Below are 15,844 nucleotides of genomic sequence, written 5' to 3'. Positions count from 1 at the left end.
TAATAGGGCGGCTCACAATGAACTCTTCCTTGGTTATGACTGCCTACATGCATATTAGAAAATAAGAAGAAAGGATCCAATTGGCTGAAATGATATTATGCTTTATTGCTGAAAGACTGGAAGGTCTACAAGGCTATACATGTCTTGGCTGTGAAGGTAGTTAAAACATTATAAATCACACATTAATTGTTGTCTTACATTCTTAGTTTTTGAAGCCTGAAGGAGGTGAATCAGTGTAAGTAGTTTTTCTCCTCCTCTCCTCTCCTCTCCTCTCCTCTCCTCTCCTCTCCTCTCCTCTCCTCTCCTCTCCTCTCCTCTCCTCTCCTCTCCTCTCCTCTCCTCTCCTCTCCTCTCCTCTCCTCTCCTCTCCTCTCCTCTCCTCTCCTCTCCTCTCCTCTCCTCTCCTCTCCTCTCCTCTCCTCTCCTCTCCTCTCCTCTCCTCTCCCAATGAAGTAGAAGTCACCATCTGTAAAATTTATTACATAATAATATGTATAATAATAATATATCTCTTGATAAATCAAGTTCTCTTGACTGAAAATAATAAGAATAATAACTGGGGATAATTTTTCTACTTCTTTAGTCTTACTATAAACTGATCTTACCTAGGCTTGTAGAGATACTTGCAGACTTTGGTATTCTACATACAAAGTCATACTCAGAAATTACTATTTCATTTTGTGGTATATATATATATCTTCTGGTGACAAAATATGAAAAGCAGAAAATGAACCCATTTATCTTGGCAGACAGTAGCTTTGAATGGTGGGTTTAATGAGAGATAAACAGGTGAAATTATACTTGAATACAGCAGACATAACAGCAATAATTCAAAATTATTAAGATCTACCCCAACTCTTACTCTCTTTTCCCACTGGACTGTCATATGATATTTTGCTTATAGCATAGCTGCTATAAGCAGTGAATAACATCAGAGTTTTGAGACACGTGTCTAAAAGGTTTTTGAAGTCTCATTTTAATGGTGCCCTCAAGAAAACAACAACAACAACAACAACAAAAAACTGTATGTTGAAAAAAAAAATAGGAAAAATATAAGTAGAAATCAGTAGTATCCAGAAAACTCTTGGCAATACACATAGTATTTCCATCACGTCATGACAAGCTACTCTAAGCTGTCAATAGCGTCTGCTGTATAAAAAATTACCTCACTTCTAGGACATGCTTTACTTTGCACTTAAATTCTCAAAAAGCTACAGTGTATGATGCACTTTTACCTTACCTACCCATTTTTAACAAGTATCTAGCTATAAAATTCTGTATTTTTCACATTTCCAATGACCAATGATGAGTCTTAACTGAACTATAAATATTCTTTCATTTCCACACAAAGCTCTAGCAACTTCTACAGTATTTCTTCTGAATTATTAAGAATAAATAGGATAAGAATCAGACTTGTTATTTTGACAATATTTGTTTTTTTTTTTTTTTGTGCTTTGATGTCCACTTGTGTTAATCAGGCTTACTAATTAATGAAATTTGGTGAGAGTCTTCATCACTTCCCTAAACATCCTCAATAATTATTTATCTTCTTGGAAACTATACTAGACTATTGGCTTTGATGGCTTTATAAAACCATAGTATCTTATATTACTTCCCCAAAATAATAATAATAATAATAAATATTATTATAGTAAGTAAGTGTAATCTCACACCTTCTAGGATTTAAGCATGGAATAGGAATTCATTGTGCTCAGTGACACACGGAGCAGAATAAGATGAGCATCTCTGCCCCCAGAATGCTCTTCACTGATGAAAAGACTTTCAAATATCTGAAAACAAGCCTGTTGGTATCTCTTAGGCATAGAAGGATACATTTGAGCAAGTCAACAGTAGATTATCTGTTAGACGGCTTCAGTTTAAGGCCCTGCAGAAAAATATTTCAAGATAGTTAGACTTTGATAACACAAATAGCAAAAAGAATGCTGACCAATTGTCATTTTACAAAGTACAATGACATTTTTTATAATCCTGAAGCTTTCTCACCAACTTGACTGGCAACTAATGCATTTCACATCATGACTGTCATCAGGTGCTAATTTTCAGTTATGTTTGACCTAAAGTAGATTTGTACAACTGACCAAATAACAAAAATATCTGCATCCTATTATTAATTTTTTAAGCTCCCCAGTCTTTTTGCATTGCTTATCTCTACAAAGAAAATTTTTAAAAGTTATTAAAATGTAACCATTATCACATACAGCATTCCTCTTAGTCTTTTTGAAATGTTTGTTTACAGAAATAATTACACAAGAGATTTTAAATATGATGTATAAGAAGTGTTTACTGGCAGGGGAAGTCATTTTTAAGAAGCAGAAAATGCACTTTTGATTTATCTCAATAACTATCTCAAATTATCTCAAATTAATTATCTCAAAAATATTTATATTTTGTAGGCAGAAAGATCATCTTTTTTTTCTTCCAGTTTTCAGAATATCAGCAGCATGTATCTGAAAGGTACATACTAAAAAGTTATATTCTTCACAACTACTTTACTGAAAATAGTAAGAGTCAAGTAGTTCTTTCTTTTAATGTTATTGCTTCTAGTAATGACACCTCTTCCAGATTTCAGCTTTTGTTGTGCTTCTCCCCATACTGAAAGAGAATAGATTAGCAAAGGAACAGTGCTATTTGGACTATGTGCAGGTGTACTGTACTTGAAGTGGTTGTGGCAGCAAGCTTGCTGCAGTTCAAGAAGTTTTTGGACAATACTCTCAGATATGAAGCATAGAATCAGAATATCCTGAGTTGCAAGGGCCTCATAAGGATGACTGAGTCCAACTCCTGGCTCCACACAGGACTGCCCGGGCAGTTTGATTTTTGGATGGTTGTATGTGGAGCCAAGAGTTGAAGTCAGTTCCTTATTAGTCCATTCCATCTCAGAAAATTTTATGATTCTTTAATTGGTTGGTCGTGGTTGATAGGCTGTACTCTGCCTGGAGGCTGATAACAACTTGGGTACAGCAAGACCTATCCTGGGACTTGTCCTGTCAATATTTCTGTTTATGGCCTGGAAGAGAGGATGGAAGGCATGCACACTGAGTTTGCTGATGACACCAAGGGAGGACGAGTGAATACAGTCTGCCTTCTGGGAGACATGGACAGGCAGAAAGAAAGGGCCAGCTGGGACCCTGTGAAATTCAGCTGAAACCTTCAGAAAGCAGAGCCTTGCAGCTTTGCTGGGTAGTGAGCTGAGCAAGGGCCAGTATCCATAAAGGCCAGCTGCCCATGTGAGGAGGTATGCATCAAAAGACACCATGTGTAGGCACACTGCCTAGTTGCACATCTCCAATACAAGAAATATATAGATAAACTGGAATGAAATTAGCAGGATCCACTCAGCAGGGACTGGATGAGAGGCTGCGCTGCTGCAGCTGGTTCAGCTGGAAAAAGAGACAGCTTTAGAAGCATGTAACTGCAGTCCTGACACTAGTGGGAGGGGACAGAGAGATGCAGCCAGGTTCTGCATGTGGCGTGCACTGAGAGTGTAAGAGGCAGCAGCATGAGCTGAGGTGTGAGAGAGACAGGCTGGAGATGAGTTGAAGTCTTTTTGCCGCTGGGACAGCCTGACCATGAATCTGGGACCCAGGTAATGTGGGCAGCTTTCAGTTTGTGGAGTTTCACCTTCTGGCTGTGAGAAGTTCTGAGCAGCCTGATCTGAGCCCTGACTAAGCCTGCTCCAAGATGTCACCAAGTCTCAGCCAGTCTGAATCATCCTGTGAACCTCTGAAAATGAACTTAATAGAGTTGCATATTTAAACTGCAGCTTACTTGCAGTATAGGGAGCATTTCACATAATTGAAAACTGATCTGCTAGGAAGCTGAAAAGAGCACAATCTTTAGGAAAGCATCAGAAAAAATATAGATGTTTATATATGTGAAAAAAATGCAGAATATGAGAACAGAAAGTTCAGATTTTGAAGAACAGAGGACTGAAAATGTATCGTTCAAGATGTGAGAAATATGTGAAAGTTGCTTTTTGTGAAAATACAAATATCAGAGTTTCAATCTTTAAAAGTTTTGCTAATCACAGAATCAGAAAAATGACACACACAGAAGGGAAGGGACTTCTGGAAGTTTCCTAATTCAGTGACATACTCAAAGCAAGTAATGTCAGTTCTTGAAGACCACTTCAGAATTTTTTTCTTTAAGTATTTTTAAGCATGTTTGAGCATGCCCATATTTGTGCATAGATTCATGGAATTGCAGTATATTTCAAGTTGAAAGGGAACCAAAGAAAACATTGAGTTCAGGTCCTTGCTCCACATGGGACTAACAAAAAATGAAAAATACAAACATTATCTTAAATGCTCTTTAAATTTAGAGTAAAATCGTAAAACACCAGAATAGATTCATAGGATTCTCAGAGTTGGAAGGGACATTCAAATGTCATCTAGACCAATGCGATGAACAGGGACGTGGACAGATCAATTACATTGCCCATCCAGCCTCACCTTCAAAGTGTCCAGAGATGGTGCATCTACCACATCTCTGGGCAACCTGATCCAGTACCTCACCGCCCTCACTGTAAAAGGCTTTTTCCTTATACCTAACCCAAATCTATCCTCTTTAATCCTGAAACCATTTCCCCTTGTTCTGTCATCACAGACTTTGATAAAGAGCCTGTCCCCCTTCTTTCCTGTAGCTCCCCTTTACATATAACAAGGCCTTTCTCAGGTCACCTTGATGCCTTCTCTTCTCCAGGCTGGACAGCCCCAGATCTTTCAGCCTGTCCTCATAGGAGAAGTGTTCCATCCCTTGGATCATTTTTGTGGCTCTCCTCTGGATGCACTCCAACAGGTCTATGTCTGTCATATACTGAGGACTTCACATCTGGAGACAGTACTCCAGGTGAGACCTCACCAGAGCAGAATAAAGGGGCAGGATCACCCCTCCACCTGCTGGCCACGTTTCTTTTGATGAAGCCCTGAATGGTTGGCTTTCTGGGCTGTGAGGCCACACTGCTGGCTTATGTCCAGCTTCCCATCCACCAGTTCTCCCAAGTCCTTTCTGGCAGGGCTGTGCTCAATCATTTAATCCCCCAGTTTGTATTGATTGTGGATGTTACCTTGACTCAGGTGCAAGATCTTGCATTTGGAGTTGCTGAATCTCATGAGGTTCTCCTGGGCCCACTGCTAAAACCTGTCTAGTTCCCTCTGGATGGCATCCCATCCTTCTGGTGTATCAGCTGCACCCTGCAGCTTGGTGTCATCCGCAAACCTGCTGAAAGTGTGCTTGATCCCACTCTCAATGTCATTAATGAAGACATTAAAGAGTATCAGTCCTAGCACTGATCCCCCGGGGACACTACTCATCCCTGATCTATGTCCAGACATTGAACCACTGACCATGACTCTCGCTCCATCCAACCTGGTCTTGAACACCTCCAGGGACAGAGCATCCACAGTCTCTCTGGGCAACCTGTTCCACCACTCCCTCAGTAAAAACTTCCCCCCCTGACATCTAATCTAAATCTCCTCACTTTTATTTCAAAATCATTCCCCCTTCTCCTATCACTACCTACCCATGTAAAAACTTGATATCCCTCATGTTTACAAGCTCTTTTTAAATACTGGAAGGCTGCAATGATGTCTCCCCACAGCCTTCTCTGTTCCAGTTCGAACAAGACCAGTTTCTTCAGCCTGTCTCCACAGGAGAGGTGCTCCAGCCCTCTGATCATCTTTGTGGTCCTCACCAGGACCCTCTCCAACAGCTCCATGTCTTCCCTGTATTGGGGGCCCCAGACCTGGATGCAGGACTCCAGTGGGGCCTTCACAAGGGCAGAATTGAAAGGGACGGTCACCTCCCTGCCCCATCTGGCTGTCCCTCTTCTGGTGGAGCCCAGGTTACCATGAGCCTTCTGAGCTGCAAGAGTACACTGCTGGCTCATGTTCAGTTCTTCACCCATCAGGACCCCCAGCTCCTTCTCCACTGGGCTACTCCTAAGAAGTTCTTCTCCTAGTCTGTATACATATCTGGGATTATACCAACCCAGGTGCAAAACCTTGCACTTTGCTATGTTGAGCCTCATTAAGTTCAGACAGGCCCATCCTTAGAGTTTGATGAGGTCTCTTTGAATGGCGTCCCTTCCTTCTAACGTGTCAACAGCAACACTCAGCTTGGTATCACTGACAAACTTGCTGAAGGTGCACTCAAGCTCATCATTGGATGAAGATGTAGAAGAGCACCAGTCCCAAGACAGACCCCTGGCAGACACTGCTCATCACCAGCTTCCACCTGGACATAGTGCCATTCAGCACAACCCTCTTTCCACAGCCTTCCAACCAATTCCTTATCCACTGAATACTCCACCTCTCAAATCCATCTCTCACCAATTTGGAGATAAGGATGTGCTGGGGGACCATGCCAAAGGCCTTGCACAAGTCCAGGTAGATTATGTCAGTCAAATTCCTTTTGTCCACCAATAATGCCACTCCAACATAGAAGGCCACAGGCATCCATTGAAGAGTCCACCCATCAAATCCATTCCTTTCCAATTTGGAGAGAAGGATGTTGTGGGGTACTGTGTCAAAGGCCTTTCTGAAGTCCGGATAGAAGACCTCCACAGCTCTTCCCTTATCCATTGACTCAGTTACACCATAATAAAAGGCCACTATGTTGGTCAAGCAAGATTTGCCCTTGGTGAAGCTGTATCACTTCTCCTGGGCCCACTGCTCAAACCTGTCTAGGTCCCTCTGAATGGCATCTCATCTCTCTGTTGTGTTGACTGAACTCCATTGCTTGATGTGATCTGCAATCTTTCTGAGGGTGCTCTCAAACCCACTGTCTGTGCAATGGATGAAGATATTAAAGTGTATCAGTCTCAGTCCTGACCCCTGAAGGACACCACTGGTCACCAATTTCCATCCAGACATGGAGGCATTGACTATCGCTGTCTGGACTCAAACCTATAGCCAATTCTTCATCCACTGAACCATTCTTCCACCAAATCCACATCTTTCCAGTTTGGAGAGAAGGATATTGTGGGGTACTGTTTCAAATATCTTACCGATGTCCAGATAGATGACATTAGTGTCTCTTCCCTTGTCTATTGATGTAATTAAATCATCATAGAAGGCCACTATGTTGGTCACGCAGGATTCGCCCTTGGTGAAGCCAAGCTGATTTTCCCATATCATCTCCCTGTCTTCCACATACCTTAGCATAGATTCTAGGAGGATCTGTTCCATGATCTTTCCTGGCACAGAGATGAGACTGAAAGGTTGATAGTTCTCAGGGTCATCCTTTTTACCCTTCTTGGCAGTTGATGTCAAGTTAACATTGCCATAAACATCTCCCTGGGGAGCCTGTTACAGCTTCTGACTACCATTTTAGAGAACAATCATGTCCACTATTCAGTCTCAACCTCCTCTGGTGTAACATCATGCCATTCTCTTGGGTCCTATTGCTGTCACCAGAGAGAAGAGATCAGCACCTCCCCATTTATTCCTCCTCATTTGGAAGATGTAGACTGTTTTTTCTTGTCTAAGATGAACAAACCGATCTCAGTCATTCCACATAAGTCTTTTCCTTCAACATCTTTGCTCTCTTCTTCAAACACTCTAACAGTTTTATGTCATTCTTATATTGTAGCATCCAAAATCACTCACAGTACTCGAGGGAAGGCCACACAAGACATCTTATTGTAGGAGGAATTTCTGAATTATAAATCTAACCTCGCAATCACTTGTTGTCCTTTTAGAGGCTGGAAATAGCTTTTACAAATACATGTTACATAAGCTTTTTACAGCCTGTGGTATAGTGGACTGGCCAGTTGTTCCTTAATTTAAGCTTAATCAAACATCAGCATAGACACATGTAATTTATGTAAAAATTTATGTGTATCTCTATATAACATGAGCAGTGAGAAAAAAAAAAAATGAAGAAAAACTTTCACTTTATTTATTCCTTAAATGAAGCTGTTTAATCTTATTTACATATTGTCTGTTGTTGTTCCTATGAGATAAAATTCCCTTAATTTTATTTGATGAGACAAGAAAAATTAGGAATCCATGATAATGGGTAGAAGGATTAAAATAAGCTTTAAGTGAGCAGTCACGCTTTCAGAAGAGAGGTTAGTACTTCTCCTTAAAGAAAAATATGCTGTTTTTCCTTCAATCTCACTCTAGCTGACTGAATTTACTATTCCTGATGGCATATATTACTCCTGACTGGCCTTCCTTGATATTGTTTATGATCAAAACAAGATAATCTGAAATTTCTATATCATGTCATTTTGTTTCCTATTACTTTGTTGTGAATGAGACTATTATGATGTTAAAGCATTCTTTAAAAGCTATCAAAAATCTGAAGCTAAACTATGAAGGCTGGAACTTCATAGCTCCTAAACTTTAAAATCCTGGGCCAGCTGGTTACCACTGTAAATTTTGCTGTCTCTTTACATTTCTGATTTGTAGGCTGTGAATTTCTGTTGATACACTCCCCGACCAAAAAGTAAAAAAGTTGCTCCTCACAGCAGACACATACTGGAAAGGATAAAAAAGAATTATGGGATCATTTGAGTAGTATAAATCTATTATTTTGCATCATGATGAATACTGTTAGAGTAGTGAATTCCTTTGCAAATTCAAGACACTTTTAAACATCAAAAATAAATTAATTTTCTTAGAATATATGCCATCTTCTTATGACTGTTGTTTTCTTAAAAACAAACAAACAAACAACCTTCTTCCAGTTGCTTTGCCAAGAAATTTAACTTCAAACAGAAGGACTCAAATCCCCAAATATGTATTTCCTTCCCCTGATGACAGACATTTTGGACCACTATGATCAACATGAAGAAAAAGAGCTATGAAATGACAAATACGCTATCAGACTACTGAGGAGTGAAAAATTTCTTGTTTAAAATGAGTTGCTATTTTCTGAAAACATGTTATCTACCTAAAAAATATAAATACAAGTACTCTCCAGTGTATGTGTACTAGCAAGAAAGTAAAACCTAGAGACCAAAAGGCCCTAAACCTGTTGTTTCTGCAGTTTCTAATTTCCATTAAAATTACTGAGAGATAAATATTATGTAGAAGTTGTACATTAAATATTGATATTGGGCTACCTTTGTTTTATTATGTTGCCAAGCTGATGGTGGGAGTGATTTTTTTCTTGTTGAAGTATTCCAGGTTAGATACACTTTCAAGATGACAACAACCAAATCAAATTCTAAACAAGATTCATTTCCTTCACCTTTCCTTCATATAGGGTATATAAAAGATGGTTCCCAAGAGTCTCATTCCAGTTTCTGACAGTACCACTGTCAAAAAAATCATTTCAGTTTCTCCTTATTACAAAGCATAACTGCATTTGCAAATTAAAAATATGTGTACTTCACAGAGTGATGTTATCATGATAAATTAAATATGGAGTCCATGGTCAAATTACCTCTCTACTATAATAATAGAGGAAACTCAAGCTTTCTATTATTTTCAGCAGGATAAAAGACCTGTCATCCTCTGCCCTCTCCCCCCCCCGCCCCCCAGTCCCCCTTCCCTAAATCAATGAGAACTCTTTTAATCATTAAATTCAGAAAGGAAAGCTGTCATCCAGTTTGTTTGTTTGTTTGTTTGTTTGTTTAAATCCACTTGTAACATTCACAAGACTTGTTCTTGTCTATCTGCTTAGAAATTTCTTCAAACCTAAAAGGTGCTATTACTGGAGTAAAACTGCTCACTCTATTTGTTTGTTGCAATTCTTTTTGCCTGATTGAGTCTTAGAATCCTGCATAATCTAGGTGTGGGATTTCCTATTTTTTTCATTGAGACAACCACTTTTTCTGAAAACAACAACAACAACAACAACAAACAACCATATTTATATTTAAATCACACTTTTTGCAGTTTTTTTTTTTTAATTTGTTAAAAGTAAGTTGTGTCTTGACTAGGGTGAATTGAATGAAGAGGAATTGTCATGTAAAAAACAATATAGTTCATGTATATAAACAATAAAGTTTTGTTACTTTTTTTTTCTAATTAAAACAATGAAAAATTGAGTAACAAAAGCAAAACTAGTGTGATATTCTTATATTTCTTCATTGAAGAAATTTTACTCTCCCTGCATTTCATCCTTGAAAATAGCTGCTTTCAATCCTACGTACTTTGAAAAAGCAATGGAATGAATAAGGTGTGACTGTGACAGAAGGGATATTCTTTACTGATGATACAGCTCATATAAAACTCTGGTAAAGAGACATATGAAAAATTTGTTTTCTATATGATGGCAACTCTAAACACTACATTTGAATATTTACTGGTAATGTACTTATGTCAACTGAAATTTTTCATTTAGGATTCTGTTCTGCTTATGAGGAAATAAAATTTCTTCTGACAGGTTCTTGATGATACCAGGCAAAACATTCACAGGTAAGCCAACAGTCATATACAAAAAGAAGAGCTGAACTCAGCCAATTGGTGAAGGGGCTCTCTGTGTATCCAGCATTCCATCACAGGAAGCAGCCTAATTCGAAGTGATGCTCTCCCTTCAGCGGCTGATCCTTATACGAGTCCAGGGTGACTCCACCCACCCCTGGTCCACCCCTTCTAATCACATGCTGAGCACAGGCACACACATTTTTTTCTATGAAAACTGACAAAATTTCCTTAAAAATTAAGCATAGTGCCATGTTATTCATTTTTCATTGAATGCTCTTCCTTCACTCACAACATTTTTTTTGAGGGGTTCTGTTTTCTTTTGAGATGATGTCAGATGGGTTGAAATATCACTGCAGGTAATCTCTGTGTTTTACTCGGCAAGTAACACAAGTGTGTGTAACATGTACTACATGGGGCACTGATTTAACTGAGTATGTGTGGCAGGCATGCAAGGTGGAGTTGTCACTTCAGTGTACCCTCCCCTTGTCCTGGTTTCAGCTGAGAGAAAAACTGCAAAGATCCTAATCCTAATAACTATGAAGAGGATGTGTTTAACTAGAAACTGAGGAAACATGCTATTTACAGGCTTAGAGAAATAAGCAAACATATCCATGAACTGCAAAGGTTTTGTTTCCTTATTTCCACATTATTAAAAATGAATGGCCCATACCTAAAACACACGGATAGACTGTTACCCATATTTGGCTCGACATTCTCACTTATGTCACAGGATAATTCATGTTAGTAAACATTAACAATCTTGCTATGGGGTTTATTATATCTAGATGATTGTTCGTGTTTACTACAGAGTAAACAGTAGTCAACTATGCTGACATTTGACTGGCTAGAAGTATCTACTTTAACAGTTCCATCTACTATGACATTTGTTATACATGACTGATATGCAGAAGAATTTTGTCTTAGAATGAAAGAAATTTGAGCCCAAAAGGAAAACTGACCACCGGTAGTGGCCAACATTCTATAATGTATAATATCTCCCAAATGCAGCTATTTCGGTTTACTTCCTTTGTCCTTATGCATTTCTAAAATGAGAATGGGAAGAAGAAAATGAAAGTATTTACTTATATAAGTTTAAGAACACATGCTGGTCTCTTTTAATAAGAATAGCATCAGAATGGCCTAAGTTGAAGGAACATTAAAAATCATCAAGTTCCAACTTCTCCGCCACAGGCAGGTTTGCCAACCACTTGATCAGGCTACCCAGAGCCCTATCCAGTCTGGCCTTCCATGCCTCCAGGAATGGGGTATCCACAGCTTTTCTAGGCAACATGTTCCAGTGCCTCATCACACACGAAGTAAAGAATTTCTTCCTAATATTTAACTTAAATTTCCTCTTTTTTAGTTTAAAACAATTCCTCCTTGTCCAATCACTATCAGACTGTATAAACCCTCCTGTCTGTAAGCTTCCTTTAAGTAGTGGAAAGCCACACTGATGTCTCCATGAAGCCTTCTCTTCTATAGGCTAAACAAACCCGGTTCCCTCAACCTTTATCAATAAGAGAGGTGCTCCAGCCCTTGGATCATCTTTGTGGCCCTTCTCTGGACCCACTCCAACAGCTCTATATCTCCATATCTTTGTTGTACTGGGGATACAGTACTCCAGATGTGCCCTACAAGAGGAGTATAGTGGGGAACCATCACCTCCCTTACCCTGCTGGCCATCCCTCTTTTGCTATAGCCCAGGTCCATTAAATCCCTATCAGTCATGTGAACTATGAAGGAATTGTTCTGTTTGAAAAGACAAGAGTTTTCCAAGTAGCAACTGTATAATCTCAAATTAATGAAAATAGAACAAGAAAACTATACTTTCATTTTCACTTGGAGAAGGACTATTTTTCTTGAAGGAAATGTGAAAGTTTTCATGCATAAGTATTGCACTAACTTTTTGACCTGGATAATGGTATAGTAGCAACAAGTGCATTCTTTACCATCTTTTTTCATATATTTTTTTCTTTTTCGTTCTTTCTCTGTCTCTCTCTTTTTTTTTTTTTTTCTGCTATATTTTTTCATATATATTTAATATATGTCAGTGGCTTGAGATAGGGCTGAAATTTCTTTGTAGTCATTCACACATCATTCATTCAACTTACATTATTTTCTCTGGCCAATCTTTAATTATGATGACACTAAGTATTCTAAATTTGCGTTCTTAATTTTGCTTTCATTAATTAACTCAAGAATACCACCTTGGCTTGATAAGAAAATGCACATACATCTATCTCTAGTGTTGTAATTCTGAGACTGCTTCCCCAGTTATAGTATCATCATAAAATTGATAAATAATATCAACATAAATTGAGGCTTTGTTCTTCATCAAAGAAATATAAGTATTTTTTATAATCATAAACTACTGTGTGTATTTCAAAATAAAACGTCCTAATAAACTAGGCATGGTCAAATTTTAGCGTAATAGTTCACCATCCTTAGTTCCTTAATTATTTGACTTCACAAAGAGGTATTCCTGAAAGAAGTACTTTTTCTCTTTGAAAGTAAACTCCACATAAACATCCACATAAACATTGTTGGATATGTACTAAGCATAAGCAATCTTTTCAGATCACTCTGGGAATCAGGGAAATAATGTTTAGAGCGGTGCGGTCCCACTAACTGTTCTTTCCCTTCAGTCTGATCTCCAGAGAAAATAACTACAAAGCTGGCACTAACTGTTTTGGAAAAGAGTTTAGTTAAAACATTCTGAAGCATCTTTCCAGAAATTTTTCTTAAATTAATATTAATTTTTTTGAATTTTTCTACAAAGCAAAGTATATATATACTGTTTACAGAAAGAAGAGAAAAGTAGTCTTCCTTTTGCACCAGGAACTCTGAATTCTTTCTTTGGTTTATAACCTGGGAATGATCTGACATTTCTCACTTATTGGATTCTGATGAAAAATATGCTTTATTTTTGCAGTGAACAATTGGGTTATACTGTGCTTTAATTAAATTTAACTCCCTCTACTCTCCTTGTCCTACTCCTGCCTTACTAACACTCCAACTCTAACCCCAGACATACATAAGAATTTTGTCATCTACTTCTTTAATGACTACAGCAGAAACTGAGGAATGATAGTGACAAAGATTTTTCAGTCACATTTCTACTACAGGTCAAGATATTATTATATCAAGTAAATGAAGTGTAGAGACATTTATTTCACTTGTTTTTCTATGTGCTTTCTTTTAAAAAAGTTAAAGCACTGCTTTTTCAACAAGTTTCTATGAAATCCGCTAATTTATTTTTCTAATTTCATGGAATTATAAAATGATTAAAACTGGAATAGAGCATTAAGATTATCTATTCCAACCATTAGTTTGTCATTACCGTGCCTTCTAAACCATGTCACTCAGTGCCACGTTTACTTTTTAAAAAAAAACATCTCCAGAGACAGTGACCCTATGAGCTCCCTGGGCAGCCTGTTGTAATACTTCACCAGGCTTTTGAGAATATTTTTTTTCCTAATATCCAACCTGAACATCCCTCAGCACAACTTCAGGCCATTAACTCAGGTCCTATTGCTAATTACTTGTGAAAAGAAGCCAGCCCCCACCTCACTAGAACTTCCTTTCAGGTAGCTGTAGAGAGCAATATTGTCTCCCCTGAGCCTCACCTTCTCCAGACTACACAATCCCAATTCCCTCAGCTGCTCCTCTTATGAGTTTTGCTCCAGACCGTTCACCAGCTTCACTGCACTTTTTTGAACATGTTCCAGACTTTCTTCTAGTATGGGGCCCGAAACTGAACACAGTAATTGATGTGTGGCCTCATCATTGTCAAGTACAGAGGGACGATCTCCTCCCTAGTTCTGTTGACTACAGTATTTCTGATACAATCCAGAAAGACAATGGCTTTCTTGGCCATCTGGGCACACTGCTGACTCATGTTCAGAGGGCTGCCAACTAGCACCTCCAGGTCCTTTTCCTTCTCACATCTTTCTAGCCACTGTCCCAAACCTGTAGAGAGTGTTACATAGTGCTGTTGAGACCAAAGTACAGAACCTGACCTTTGGTCATGTTAAAACTCATACAATTGTCCTCAGCTTTCTGATCCAGCTCAAGCATATCCACCCTGCAGCCCAACACACCTCACAATGCATCCCACCACCTTCCAACTTCAGGAGTGTATCCCAAGTACTTCCCAAAAAGTCTACGTTTCTTTAGTATTTTTAATTCTTCAGTAAAGAAGATAAACTGAGACATATTTTAAATCATGTATAGTTGTCCTCAACAGCAGAGAATAAAACTTCAATCTCTATTACAATAGTGTTAACTATGAGATAAAAGCAGACCTACTTGTTTATGAACACTACATTCTTCAAAAATGTCTTTTCACAGGTTTGTTTGCTTGAAGTGAATCAGGACATTAGCCTTTGACATAAAGATTCTATAAAATAGTATTGCAGTAGAAAAATCATTAACATCTTTTTATTAGAAGTATATCTTTTGTTTTCCAGAAAAACTCTGAAGCATTGATTTGACTGGAAGCTGCATCAAAATTAAAACTGAGCTTGGCAGCTATAAATAATGAGCAGTATTAATCATTATACTCTATGGCTCTGACTTTTTTTTTTTTTTTTAATTTTTCCTTATACATACCATATTTGATTTATTCAAAACATTAACCTATAAATGATTTGTTTTATGTCATTTCATCAATTGTCCTATTCATTACAAAACAAACAAATGAACAAGAAACAACAGAAAAATAAAACAAAACAAACCCAAACCCGAGATATTTTAAAGTTAAATAAAGAGAAAATATGTCATGCTGTAGTGATTGATATTTTCTACAGTTACTCTCTACAGTTACTCTCACCTGCTAGAACTTCGTAACACAGTTACACTGATTTTTTAATAGTTCTAGCATACTTGGAACCTAAAAATAGTATTTAAGAATGTTTCTAGCTGTTTAAATTCTGTTTTCAGACTTCACAGTAAATAGATGGGTTTTTCTGTTTGTTTGTTTGTTTTTTATCTTTAGCTCTATTAACTTACTTACAAGCAGTAATATTTCTTGATATTACCAGTGCAATTGAGTAAGAGGAATTACAAAATAGATGTATCTTATCAGTTCTCTGCTCATAAGAGTGACTGACTTCACTGGGTACATTTGCAATTAATTCTAATTTTACTCCAACCCTTCATATTTGTATTGTCCTATTACTGCTTTGTCTTTTTCTTATCCTAGATGATAACAAAATGCATAACATTTATGGTTCTGTGGAGTCCTTTGAGAGGACATGTACTGTGTAAGAGCATATAGTTGCATTGTTTTTAGCATTAATCATGGTTTTGTGAAATAAAATAGGTGAGACTTTAGTTTCAACCCTTTAAAAAGTATGCTGTCCTTTCAATGATGCACTTTTCACATATTTTCAGTTCCCTCACCTCTACTTCCAACTCTCTCCCCTCTCCCCTCCCCACCACAC

The sequence above is a fragment of the Gallus gallus genome, chromosome Z, assembly GCF_016699485.2.
Source record: "Gallus gallus isolate bGalGal1 chromosome Z, bGalGal1.mat.broiler.GRCg7b, whole genome shotgun sequence".
NCBI classification, from domain to species: domain Eukaryota; kingdom Metazoa; phylum Chordata; class Aves; order Galliformes; family Phasianidae; genus Gallus; species Gallus gallus.
The sequence above is the reverse complement of the archived record's forward strand: the minus strand, read 5'-3'. Positions refer to the sequence as shown.